This window comes from Nomascus leucogenys, chromosome 7b (genome assembly GCF_006542625.1).
Source record: "Nomascus leucogenys isolate Asia chromosome 7b, Asia_NLE_v1, whole genome shotgun sequence".
Taxonomy (NCBI): domain Eukaryota; kingdom Metazoa; phylum Chordata; class Mammalia; order Primates; family Hylobatidae; genus Nomascus; species Nomascus leucogenys.
Window position 1 is genome coordinate 45,702,997 of NC_044387.1, and position 14,175 is coordinate 45,717,171.

The following is a 14,175-nucleotide window of genomic DNA, read 5'->3' on the forward strand; positions in this document are numbered from 1 at the left end:
AGAAATACCTAAGACATGCAGGGCTTAAAACCTAGATGACGGATTGACAGGTGCAGCAAACCACTATGGCATGTGTATACCTATGTAACAAACCTGCACGTTCTGCACATGAATCTCAGAACTTAAAGTAAAATTAAAAAAAAAAATTAAAATTAAAAAATGATTAAAGTAGGCTGGGCATGGTGGCTTAAGACTGTAATCCTAATTACTCAGGAGGCTGAGGTGGGAGGATCACTTGAACCCAGGAGGTTGAGGCTGCAGTGATCTGCGATGGCGCCACTGTACTCCAGCCTGGGTGACATAGTGACACCCTGTTTCAAAAAAAAAAAAAAAAAAAAGAAAGAAAAAGGTTAAAACGGTAAATTTTGTTATATATTTTACCACAATAAATAGAATGGGAGTAGAGGCTGAGAGGCTGTTGAATTAGGTACTGTGGAACACTGCAAGGAAGCAAAAATAGTAAAATATTGGCCAGCAAAAGACTGAATGGGCTCCATCCTTTCAGCCTGCAGGGACTGGGGCCCCTATGGCCCCCTGGGTTAAGGTTTCAGCATCGACCATGAGATGCCATTTGTTCTTTTCCATTTGAAGAACACGTCAAATCGGGCTGTTAAATGGAGAAACAGAGGGGATAGTCACCCCTTCGCTCAATCCTTGAAGTCCCTGTTTTAATTTATTTTGGGTCATATTAATGATTTTAATGGCTTGGGCAGGTCCTCAGGGTCTCGTCTGCCAAGACCAACAGTAAGGGACAAAGTGTGGGTTTTATTCCAATTGGAGCATCCGTCCCAGTGATGGAAATTCAAGAGCAGAAACAACTGAGACCACTGGAATATTCTGCAAAGCTATTGCACCTCTGATCAGGCTAAGGCGGACTTGTTTGTCTTCAATCTTAACAGACAGAGTTCCTCCCTTACATTTAGTGGGGTCTCTGGGGAAACAGTGTCAATTAAGGCCATAAAAGTTTGCTTAGTGCGTGGGAACCAGTGGACCCCCATGTTTGTGAGAGCAATTGTCCTCTGTAGTGGTGAGGGTCAAGGAGTATGCTGTGTCCCTAGCAAGGCTGGAGTGGTCACGGGTGCTCTATTTTGGGGGATGTGATGTGGGCTCACATCTTGAGGATTTGGGTTTGGATTCTCTGTATAAGTTGTTTTAGAAGCGCCTGGACCTCTCTGGGGTCTTACCGTAAATCTGATTATCGGGGAAGCCCAGGTTGCAAAGTTGCCAATCCCAGGGTTGGGGGGTGGCCATGGAAGTTCTGAAATGGGGGCACTTTCCTTGTCAGTAGGGTTTGGTGCTTTGGGATGAGAAGACGGGGTCCTGGAATCAATCATTCCAGGCCATCGAGGGCCTCTGTAGGAGTAGTCACATGAGGCCGGGCATGGTGGTTCATACCTATAATCCCAGCACTTTGGGAGGCCAAGGTGGGAGGATTGCTTGAGGCGAGGAGTTCAAGACCATTCCGGGCAACACAATTCTGCACAATTGTGCTGTATATAAATTACACCTCAATAAAACCTTACCCCCCAAAACACTGGATTTCAGATGAGGAGGCAGAGATGAGGACAAACGCTGAGAACACACCCCTAACTGAGGCATGCAGGCATGAAGGATGACGATAGCCGAGGGAAGGAGAAGATGGGCTGAAACAAGGCTCCAAGCCGGGTGTGGGGACACACACCTTGGTTCTCCAACTACTCAGGAGGCCAAGTTGGGGGATTTGCTTGAGCCCAGGAGTTGAAGGCTGCAGTGAGCTATGATTGTGCCACTGCACTCCAGCCTGGGCGACAGAGCGAGACTCCGTCTCAAAAAAAAAAAAAGAAAAAGAAAAAGAAAGAAAAACAAAAAAATATCTCCAGAGGCATCAGAATATGGTGCTGGCCAGTGAGGCTGTCAGAGGCTTCATGGCTTCAGTGTGGGGAGCATCAGCCAGCAAGAGTAGGTAGGGTCTGAGGCCCGCACAGGCCTTTTTGGTGGGTATTTCTGGCCACTGGGAGAAGTCCATGTCCAATGTGTCATCATTCTGCAGGGAAAGGAAGAAAAAACCCAGACAGTACGCATTGGAATCAGATGCTGATGTGGTAATGACACTAGCAGAGAAGTCAGAACAGACGACACAAGATGTCCCAGGAGACAGAACAACTTGAACTGTGAGTGTGAATGAGACTGTCAAGAGAAAATGCCAAAGGTGACGTGTACTCAGGGGGGTCAACTGGTTATTCAAAGAGCTAACGAGCTAATATTTTAGGAATAGGAATAACACATGCACAAGGGCCCTACCACCTAGAGGGAGCTGCACAGACACATACAGACATACATACATGCACACACAATTTTTTTTGCTGAACCATTTGAAGGTAAGTTGCAGACATCATGATGTCTCACTCTACAGTCTTCAGCTTGTATCTCCTGTGGATATTCTCTTACATAATCACAGTAGTATTATCACACACAATAAATTTCCTATTGATGCAATATGACCTAAGATACAGCCCATTTTCAAATTTCCTCTTGTCCCAAACTGCCTTTATCAATTTTTTGGATCTATCCCCTAAGCAAGGAACATGCATTGCATTTGACTGTCAAGTTTCTTGAGGACTATAAAGCATTGTGACACACTACAGAAGTGAGGCACAGCTCACAATACACGTTTTGCAGCTGTTTCTAGCTGGCTATAATCTGCCGTCACCTCTTTTGAGTGGCAGACTGACAAAATCACAAAATGCTAAAAAAAAAAAAAAAAAAAAAAAAAAAACCCAAAGACCCCTTATGCCTCCAGATCTTTCACTCTACTGTGCTCTTTTTGTCAACTGCACCCTTCTAAATATAACCATGGGGTGAGGTGTTTGCGGTAGAAAAACAAAATGAGGAACAGAGTCCACAGTCTGTAAAAGGAGGGATCTGGGTCCCACTTGGCTGCAGAAGTGCCCAGGGCCAATTCCTTGCTGAGCCCCCGGATTCTCTAAATCTCCAGGACTCTCCATGAAGGCCCCATGCCGGGGGCCAGGTACAGAGGAAAGCACACAGGGATGTGTCCCCTACCGCCACTCTTAACCCACTGCTGCAATCCAGCCCTTCCTGAGCTGCTCCACGTGCCCCTGTCTGATTCCATCCCAGTAAACCAACCGTGCAAACATCCTGCACCAACCCCTGGCCAGCACGTGGATAGGCAAAGCGACCCCATGTGAGCCGTCACCTACTTTCTCAGGTTCCACTAAAACCACTCCTCTGAGCTCCCAGCACAGCGCTGGGCAGAGGGATCCCCAGCAACTGACCCACTGAATTGGACTGGACGAGACATTCAATAGAGTACATCTCGAGGGCACACCTCGGGCAACATCTGGATTCTTCAGTTGGAGCTGTTCCCACTGCCCAGAGCTTCCTGAGGACCAGCCAGCAGGTACCCGGGTGAAGGACTGTGGAAGGCTGACGATCCAGGACTGGGGAGGGAATGTGCCAACCCTCTTCATAAAGAAGGAAGAACACGCAGCCACTCACCTTGGACCTGGCTTCGGGAAGACCCCGAGCTGATATATCCTCGAGATTCTCTTTCAGGAAAAGAGCAGGATCCTGAGAGGAAAGAACTGGGGAAGGAGAAATGAGTCAAGGCCACGGCTACCGGGCTCACGGCTGAGCTTAAAGCCCACCTGGCGTGGCACAAGTGAGAATCAGAGAGGAGGCAGAACCTGCCAGCAAGGCCAGGTGGGGAACGAGCCCCAATAGCTAGCACCAACTGAAACAGCATCGAGGAATAATTCTGCCTGTGTCTCAGACACTCCAATTCATGAAGAAAAGAGCTGCTACCCCCAATCAAGCACGTCCGAGTGGGAACAAATGGTTGGGCACAGGGAAGACAGAAGCAGGAGGCCAGGAGCGATGGCTCACGCCTGTAATCCCAGCACTTTGGTAGGCCGAGGCAGGCTGATCATACAAAAAATTAGCCGGGTGTGGTGGCGGGCGCCTGTAGTCCCACCTACTCCAGAGGCTGAGGCGGGAGAATGGCTTGAACCTGGTAGGCGGAGCTTGCGGTGAGCCGAGATCAGGCCACTGGAATCCAGCCTGGGCGACAGAGGGAGACTCCGTCTCAAAAAAAAAAAAAAAAAAAAAAAGACAGAATCTGGCTCTGTCGTCCAGGCTGGAGTGCAGTGGCGCGATCTCGGCGCATCACAATCCCTGCGCCGCCCCAGGGTTCAAGTGATTCTCCTCTCTCAGCCGCCCGAGTAACTGGTACTACAGGCGGGTGCCACCATGTCTGACTAAATTTGTATTTTTACTAGAGACGGGGTTTCACTATGTTGGCCAGGCTGCTCTCCAACTCCTGATCTCCTGATCCGCCCGCCCCGACCTCCCAAAGTGCTGGGATGCGTGAGCCCCCACTCCTGGCCACTATTTTTTCTTTCTTTCGTGTGTGTGTGTGTGTGTGTGTGTGTGGTGTGTGTGTGTGTGTGACGAAGTTTCGCTCTTGTTGCCCAGGTTGCAGTGCAATGGTGCGATCTCAGCTCACTGCAATCCCCGCCTCAGCAGGAGAACAGGCATCTTCAGTGATCCACTGGCGGATCTGCAGCCATTGTGAGCGCCAGGTCTTCCCATGCCTTTTGTGCGCGCGCCTCTCCTTCCAGTACCTACCCCGCGAGCGTCCCCCAGCCTCCCGCCATTGCCAGCAGGTGCCGAGATCGCGCCATTGCACTCCAGCCTGGGAGATAAGAGCGAAACTCCATCTCAAAAAAAAAAAAAGGATGAAAATTTTGGAAAAATATGGAAGAAACCAAATGGATTTCTAACTCAACTAAATCGTAATTATTCAGTGTCTGTTTTTTGCAAGAAACCATATATTTCATGTGCACAATCAGGGCCACAGTCCCAGCTCTCAAGTGTGGGTGTGTCCTAAGCAAATTGAAGAACACAGGCAAAAAAGTGCATTAAATTAATAAACCTTTTTCTCTTTCTTTCTCTCTCTTTCTTTCTCTCTCATGAATTGGAGTGTCTTTCTCTCTCTGTTTTATTTTATTTATTTATTTATTTATTTATTTATTTTTTTGAGACGGAGGTTCGCACTATCACCCAGGCTGGAGTGCAGTGGTGAGATCTCAGGTCACTGCAAGGTCCGCCTCCCAAGTTCACGCCATTCTCCTGCCTCAGCCTCCGGAGTAGCTGGGACTACAGGTGCCCGCCACCACGTCCAGCTAATTTTTTGTAGTTTTAGTACAGACGGGGTTTCGCTATGTTGGCCAAGCTGGTCTCCAACTGCTGACCTCGTGATCCGCCCGCCTCCACCTCCCAAAGTGCCCCCTCGCCGGCCTTTTTTTTTTGACAGAGTCTCCGCCGGGCGCGGTGGCTCACGCCTTTAATCCCAGGACTTTGGGAGGCCGAGGCGGGCTGATCAAGAGGTCAGGAGATCGAGACCATCCTGGCTAACACTGTGAAACCCCGTCTCTACTAAAAATACAAAAAAATAGCCGGGTGCGGTGGCGAGATCTCAGGTCACTGCAAGCTCCGCCTACCGGCGTGAACCCGGTAGGCGGAGCTTGCGGTGAGCGGAGATCAGGCCACTGGAATCCAGCCTGGGCGACAGAGGGAGACTCCGTCTCAAAAAAAAAAAAAAAAAAACAGACCGAGGCTGGCTCTGTTGCCCAGGCTGGAGTGCAGTGGCGCGATCTCGACGCATCACAGTCCCTGCCCCGCCCCTGGGTTCAAGTGATTCTCCTGTCTCAGCCGCCCGAGTAGCTGGTACCACAGGCACGTGCCACCATATCTGACTAAATTTGTATTTTTACTAGAGACGGGGTTTCACTATGTTGGTCAGGCTGCTCTCCAACTCCTGATCTCCTGATCCGCCCACCCCCACCTCCTAAAATGCTAGGAATATAGGCATAAGCCACCACGCCGGGCCTCTTTTTTTCTTTTTCTTTTTTTTCTTTTGAGACGGAGTTTCGCTCTTGTTGCCCAGGCTAGAGTGCAATGGTGCGATCTCAGCTCACTGCAACTCCACCTCAGCAGGAGAGCAGGAATCTTCAGTGATCCACGGGCAGATCTGCAGCCATTGTTGGCACCTGTTCTTCCCGCAAACTTTGTGCCCGGGTCTCTCCTTCCAGTACCTCTTGCATGCCCCCCACCCCCTCCACGTCCGCCGACCACCATTGCCAGCAGGTATCTTGCACAGGTACCTTGCAGCGCTAATTAATCCGTTAAGGTCGCTCTGTCACTCGCGCCATTCTGTGCACGCGCACCCACTGCCTCAGCTTTAAAAGATGCGTTGCCCGGCAAACTTGCCGCGCTAATCCGTTAAGGTCGCTCCGTCCCTCACGCGGGTTCTTTGCACGCGCAGCCACTCCCTCAGGTTTAAAAGGCGCGTTGCCCGGCAACAGAAGAAACTGCTGGCTTAGCGGTTGGCCGAGTTGGCAGCTTGACCTGGACGCTCAGAGCCCAGCTCTGGAGAGTTCAAAAACGACGGTTCCCCACTGCTCCCAGGAGCGGTTACCTGGGCACTCTGTGCCCCTCATTCCTGTCTGGGCCCAGGCCGAGGACCTGCCAGTAGGGCTCAGTTGCCTGGAGCCCGTTCAGCCCATCCCCCAGTTCACTTTGCTTGTGGGATCTCCCCGTTGCTCCTGCCCCTCGACTGAGTGGCAGGCCATCCTACAAGCACCCGGACACTTGGCATCAGTGCTGTCAAGACAACTGTAAGAAGGCTTTCCGTGATCCTGCAAGCAGTGTGTTCCTTCCTGGTGATCCTGACTTCAATTTCATGGCACAGGTACCACAGCAAGCCCGTGCCTTGTGCTCCGAGTTCCAGGGCATCCTCCAGCTCAGCCACTGCACTGAGCACAAGGACTCTCTGTGGGGCCCAGGAGCAGGAAGTCACCCCTTTGGGGCCCACAACACCCGGCCGTCCCCACACTTGTGTCCAGGGAAGATAGTGTTGAGGGCCCTCAAGGAGAGCGGGGCAGGGATGCCTGAGCAGGACAAGGACCCTAGAGTCCAAGAGAGTCCTGATTATCAGAGAAGAGTCCCCGAGGTCACCGGGGATGCACGCTCTGAATTTAGGCCCCTGCGGGACAAAGGAGGCCTCTCTCCCATTGTGCCCAGGCCTGGGCCTGTGCAGAGAGACCTCCATGCCCAGAGGTCAGAAGTCAGAAACAATGAGAGATCGCAGACCTCCTGGACGAGCTCGGGCACCAAACGCAATGCCATCTCGAGCTCCTACAGCTCCATGGGAGGCTTCCCGTGGCTAAAGCGGAGGAGGGGGTCAGCCTCATCCCACTGCCAGCTGACCATCAGGTCCTCAAAGACAGCGAGTGAGGACAGGCCTCAGGCTGTCTCTTCGGGTCACACCCGGTATGAAAAGGCAGCAGATATAGCACCAGGGCAGACACTCGCCCCCAGGAATGGCTCCCCCAGATCCCAGGCGTCTAGGCCCCGTAGACGCAAGTTTCCCCTGCGGCCACGCAGGCGAGGGGAGCCCCTGATGCTGCCGCCTCCCTTAGAGCTGGGGTTCCGGGTCACTGCTGAAGACCTGGACCGGGAGAAGGAGGCTGCGTTCGAGCGCATCAACAGTGTACTGCGGGGCGAGCCCAAGGCCATCTGGGAGTGCAGACCCTCATGGCCTGCCAACGCTTTGTCCTCACTTGCAACAGGGGCTTCTGGTCTGCCTGCTGTCTCTAAAGCACCCAGTATGGATGCACAGCAGGAGAGACACAAGTCCCAAGACTGCCTGGGCCCAGTGGCCCCCCTAACATCTGCTGCAGAGGTCCCCTCCACAGCTCCTGTGTCTGGGAGGAAGCGCAGACCATCAGGCTCCCTGTTCTCCTCCTCACATCCCCTTCTTGCCACCTCCTCCCACTCCCGGGACTCAGCCCAGGTCACCTCGCTGATTCCTGTCCCCTTCCTAGCTGCAAGCATGGATGTGGGCATGAGAAGCCCAAGGCCTGGCACTTCTGGAGCCAGTTCTAGCCCTCCAGCCACACCCATGGAAATTGACAGTACAGAGGTGGGCCCAGGTCTGCATTCTGGAGCCAGTTCTAGCCCTCCAGCCACACCCATGGAAATTGACAGTACAGAGGTGGGCCCAGGTCTGCATTCCGTCAGAAGAAACCCTTTAAAGAGAAAGGCCCAATGGTAATAGGGCACGGGGGGGTGGGGCCTGAACACCAGGGGGCCCCCAAGGCAGCACACTTCCATGGTGACCGCAGTACCTGGCACGGGGAGCAACTCTGTTGGGTGGCACTTTTGTCTTTACTTTCTATCACACCCCTGGGGGACCATTTAAGCCGACGCCCGCAATTGCAAGTCGGGGATCCAGTGCCACTGCAAACAAGGCAGGCTTCACGTGCAAGTCTGGACCGGCTTCTGACCCTAGCAACCCCACTTCCCGCGTGGGCACAGCAAGGAGGAACCTGGCCTCTAAGGCTCCCTCATGTGCTGTCAGGAGTTCTGCTGGACACAGGTCCAGTGGGCCATCCTCCAGCTCATCCTTCTCCATGTGGGGCTTTTGAGCCCGTCAGAAATTCCTTGCTTAGAGTGAGATCCAGAAGAGTTTTCTCTAGGTTTCCTTCCAAGATTTTTGTAGTTTCCTATCTTAACATTCACATTTAAGTCTTGAATCTATCTCGAAGTGATTTGTCTATATGCTGAGAGATAAGGGTCCAGTTTCATTCTTCTGCATGTGGCCATCCAACCCTCCTAGTACCATTCATTGAAGAGGGTGTCCTTTCCCCAGTGTGTGTTTCTGTCGGCTCTGTCAAAGATCAATTGGCTGTGAATATGTGTCTGTCTTTCTGGGTTCTCTCATCTGTCCCATTGATCTAAGTGTCAAGTTTTATGCTAGGATTATACTATTTTGGTTACTATGCACTTGCCAAAACTTTTGTAGTTCTAATTTGCAGTGAAATGGGATGCCTCTAGTTTTGTTGTTTTTGCTGAGCATGACTTTGGGTCTTTGAGCTCTTTTTTGGTTCTTTTTTATGAATTGTAGGACTTTCCAATTCTGTGAGTGATGACATTGGTATTTTGGTAGGGGTTGTATTGAATCTCTAGACTGCTTCGGGCAGTGTGGTCATTTTAATGCTATGAATTCCTTCCATGAGCATGAAATGATTGTCCAATTCTTTCTGTCCTCTTAAACATTTTCATCAGTGTTTTGTAGTTTTCCTTGTAGAAATCTTTCACTTCCTTGGGAAATTTCTTCTGTGGCATACATTTTTCCATGTTGTTGCTATTGTAAATAGGATTGCCTTCTTAATTTCTTTCCCAACCAGACCATTATTGGTGTATAGAAATGCTCCTGATTTTGTTGCTGTTGTTGTTGATTCTGTATTCTGCAAATGACTGTATTAATTTATTTATCAGGTCTAGGGGTTTTCTGGTGGAGCCTTTACATGTTTCTAGATCCAAGATCACATCTTCATCAGACAAGAAGAATTCGATGTCCTCTTTTCCAGTGTGGATGCCTTTTATTGTCTTCTCTTCCCTGATTGTGTGATGTCGAATAGGAGTGGTGAGAATGGGCATCCTCCTCTTGTTCCTGTTTACAGAGGAAATGCTTTCAACTTTTCCCCATTCTGTAGTAGGTTAGCTATGGCTTTGTCGTATCAGGTTTTACTATTTTCAGGTACGTTGTTTTGTTTGTTTGTGTTTTTTGAGACAGAGTCTTGCTCTTGCCGCCCAGGCTGGAGTGCAATGATGTGATCTTGGCTCACTGCTACCTCCGCCTCCTGGGTTCAAGCGATTCTCCTGCCTCAGCCTCCTGAGTAGCTGGGATACCTGGTGCATGCCACCACGCCTGGCTAATTTTCGTACTTTTAGTAGAGATGGGGTTTCACCACGTTGGCCAGGCTGGTCTCGAACTCCTGACATCTGGTGATCCACCCACCTCAGCTTCCCAAAGTGCTGGGATTACACTCGTGAGCCACTGCACCCAGCCCTGACATTTTCAGGTATGTTTCTTCTATACCTAGTTTATTTGTTCCTTTTTTCAAGACATGGTCTCGCTATGTCTTTCGTGTTGGAATACAGTGGCACGATCATAGCTGCAGCTTTGAACTCCTGGGCTGAAGCCACTTCAGCCTTCTGGGCAGCTGAGACTAGCAGTGCATGTCACCAGAGCTGGCTAGTTTTTATTTGTTTGTAGAGATCTATGTCCCTCAGGTTGGCCTTGAACTGTTGATCTCAATTGATCCTCCCAGCTCAGCCTCCCAAAAGCACTGGGTCGACAAGCATGAGCCACTGCCTGGCCCAGAGTCACATTTTAACATCACATCCTCACTGCTGGGCTCAAGTTTTGGCAGTGACGGAAAACCCTAAGGGAGAGTTTCTGGTCAGGCCCCGCCCAGTCTGTGCATAGGAGGGGAATGGAAAAATGGCCAGTGGATGGTTCTTTTGGAGAACTGGCGAGACAAGCACTGAGATGCCGTTTCCTGGAATACAGGGCCATGCCATGTCTAGCCCAGCTGCCAGGTCCACGGCCCTCGGCACCATCTAGTTTGGGAGCTCATTCAGAAGTGGCCTCATTTGCCCAAAGCAGCTGGTCTCCCTTCCAATCTGGTCCCATTTGAGAAATGCAACTGGGCCCTGTCTTCCGGGAAACCATTTCAGTGCGTGTGTGTCTTTGTCCCCGCGCTGGCTGGCCTCTCTGTACCGTGAGAACTTGGGTTATGCAAGGCTCTGCCTGTCAGCTGAGCATCATGAAGCAGCTCTCTTCTGTTCCAGTGAGGCCAACCAGGCTCCAACACCCCTGCCCCGGGCCTGACCGTTCTCCCCCTCACCCAGAAGTGACCTCAACCCGATCCTGCTCCCTGTCTTCTGGCAGCTGCTTTGGGAAGGGCATTTTGGCCTCAAGGGCTTAGCGTGTCATTTTCTGTTTTCTGTTTATTTTTCCAGAGCTGTCTGGGATAGCCCACGTGTTAGTCCTGTACTGCTTCTTCAGAAGGCAATCAGGGCTTTCTTTCAGGGGTGGGTATAAAAGTTCTTGTGGCCAGGCACGGTGGCTCATGCCTGCAATCCCAGCACTTTGGGAGGCTGAGGCGGTGGATCACGAGGTCAGGAGATCGAGACTATCCTGGATAACATGGTGAAACCCCATCTCTACTAAAAATACAAAAAAATAGCTGGGTGTGGTGGCGGGGCCTGTAGTCCCAGCTACTCGGGAGGCGAGGCAGGAGAATGGCATAAACCCGGGAGGCAGAGCTTGCAGTGAGCCGAGATCGCACCACTGCACTCCAGCCTGGGTGACAGAGCAAGACTCCATCTCAAAAAAAAAAAGAAAACAAAACAAAAAAAAGTTCTTGTGACATTTGTGTATGAAATCAGCCTCCACTCCATGGATAGGACCAGCACGCTTCCGCAGCACGACTCTGCAATTTTACTACACTTACTTTTTTATTTTGTATTTTATTTATTTATTCCTTTTGAGACAGAATCTCACTCTGTCACCCAGGCTGAAGTGCAGTGGCGAGATCTCGGCTGACTGCAACCTCCACCTCCTGGGTTCAAGTAATTCTCCTGTCTCAGCCTCCCGAGTAGCTGGGACTACAGGCACATGTCACAACTCCCAGCTAATTTTTGTATTTTTAGTATTTCAGATGGGGTTTCGATATATTGGTCAGGCTGGGCTCGAACTCCTGACCTCAGGTGATCGACCTGTCTTAGCCTCCCAAAGTGCTAGGATTACAGATGTACATTTATTTATTTCTTTGAGACAGAATCTTGCTCTGTATTTATTAATTTATTTGAGATGGAGTCTTGCTCCATTGCCCAGGCTAGAGTGCAGTGGTGCAATCTCAGCTCACTGCAACCTCTGCCTTCCAGGTTGAAGTGGTTGTCCTGCCTCAGTGTCCGAGTAGCTGGGATTACAGGTGCCTGCCACCACGCCTGGCTAATTTTTGTATTTTTAGTAGAGACAGTGTTTCACCGTCTTGGCCAGGCTGGTCTCGGACTCCTGACCTCAAGGACCACCTGCCTTGGCCCCCAAAGTGTTGGGATTACAGGCCTAAGGCACCGTGCTTGGCCATATTTATTTATTTATTTAGAGACAAGGTTTTGCTCTGTCACCCAGGCTGGAGTGCAGTGGCGCCATCTCAGCTCACTGCAGCCTCCGCCTCGGAGGTTTAAGCGATTCTAATGCCTCAGCCTCCTGAGTAACTGGGACTACAGGTACGCACCACCACACAGGGATAATTTTTTCTATTTTTTTGTAGAGACACAGTTTCACCACGTTGGCCAGGCTGGTCTCGAACTCCTGACCTTAGGTGATCTGACAGCCTCGTCCTCTCAAACTACTGGGGTTACAGGCATGAGCCACCACACCCAGCCTCTCACTACATTTAAATGACGCAGTGGCTCACAACTGTAATCCTAGCACTTTGGGAGGCCAAGGCAGGTGGTTCACCTGAGGTCAGGAGTTCGACACGAGCCTGGCCAACATGGGGAAACCCCATCTCTAGTAAAAATACAAAAATTAGTCAGGCGTGGTTGTACAAGCCTGTAGTCCCAGCTATTTGGAAGGCTGAGGCAGAAGAATCACTTTAACCAGGAGGCAGAGGTTGCAGTGAGCCAATTTCATGCCACTGCTCTCCAGCTTGGGCAACAGAGTGAGACACTGTCTCAAAAAAAGAAAAAAATATGATGCCGGGGCGTCTCGGCCTGAATACCTGCACGAGCACAGTCATGTCCAGGCCAGGGCTGCCGGTCGAGGTCCAGCCCCATCTCTTCAAGCAGAAAGGGAGCAAGCTTGCGGTGCGGCTGGGAGACAAGATCCCAGGATCTCAGCCTCTGCTCATGGGTCAGCTCTGAGATCCCGAGTGAGCTGGGGGTGCTCTGTGCACATTGGTTTCCCCAGCTTTCAAGTAAAGGGATTGGATGAGGGAGTCTTGTCGAGGTGGAATGATCTCAGATTTGGGACAGCAGTGAATGATCCCGCTCCCTGGGCCATGCCAGTGGCCCGGCGTCGGCTGAACACAGCCCCAACACTCTGGAATGGGGATGAGGGGGCATTCAGCTCTTGCTCCTAGTAAGAGAGATGCAATAGGGCTCTGTGGCTGAGCTAGGTGCCTTGCCTCACACCTGTAATCCCAACCTTTGAGAGGCCGAGGCGGGATTGCTTGAGGCCGGGAATTTTGAGAATAGCCTGGACAACATAGCCAGACCCCATGTCTACAAAATAAGAATAAAACAGGTGCAATGGCACCCAGCTATAGTCCAAGCTACTTGGCAGGCTGAGGCAGGAGAGTCCCTTGAGTCCGGGGATTGGAGGCTGCATTGAGCTATAATCGCACCACTGCACTCCAGCTTGGGTGACAACGTGGGACCCTGTCTCTGAAAGAAAAAACAAATCGGACTGTGAGCATGGGTTTGATTTTCAAACAGGACCCGGAGGGTAGGGACAGACAGTGCTGTCACCCTTAGGTGCTGAACACTCAGAAATGGGCCAGCGGCAGCCCTTTCCTCCCCTGCAGACACCAGATTGTGCAGAACAGCACGTGGCACTGGTAGCTCTTGCAGTGAGGGCAGAACCCAATGTGAACCCTTCTTGTGTGGGAGGGGCTGCGGAGGCCTGCGGAGAGGCCAGGGTGGAGGCTCGTCCCCTTGTCCAGCCCTTGGTGTGGTCTCCACCAGGTCCCCAGCCCACCAGTGCAGGGCACCCGTGAGCCTGCTGCTGCCACGGGCCCTGTCTCTCTCTACCCAGGACGTCCCCACACCCTCGCAGTGTCAGGGAAATGATCATGGTGGTGGTGACACTCCGCAGGCAGGGCTGCTGAGAGAAGCTGAGAAGGGTCACACCGCAGGCAGGGGCCCGTGTGACAAGCCCCTCTCACCCCGAGAGGGCTGACCAGGCCGCTCACGAGCAGAGCCACATCCCGGGAGTCCGAGAAAGGTCCTGGCTGGGCTCAGCCACCTCACTGGTCACGGGCAGCCCTTGTCATGTGAGCCTTGATCTCCTGGGGAGGCTCAGGCTGACGGCTGATGTGGGCATTGCCGAGGGCAACCTGTGGCCCAGTGGATGTGGCCGGGTCTCCTCAAGTTGCATTCATTGAAGCAGGACCCAGGGTCCATGCCCATCTCCAGCCCAGGGCAGCGCCCCTGTAAGCTGGGTGAGCTACTGAAGCCAAGGCGGGAGGCAGCTGACAACACCCAAGGCCCATGCGGAGGTGGTGGAAAGGCTGGACTCAGCAGCAACACCAAATC

The 14,175-nt window shown here is 51.7% G+C and overlaps 1 pseudogene; it reads right to left on the minus strand.

The window, feature by feature from the left end:
- The window catches only part of LOC100596141, a 240,503-nt pseudogene that overhangs the window by 209,093 nt on the left and 17,235 nt on the right, over positions 1-14,175 (minus strand).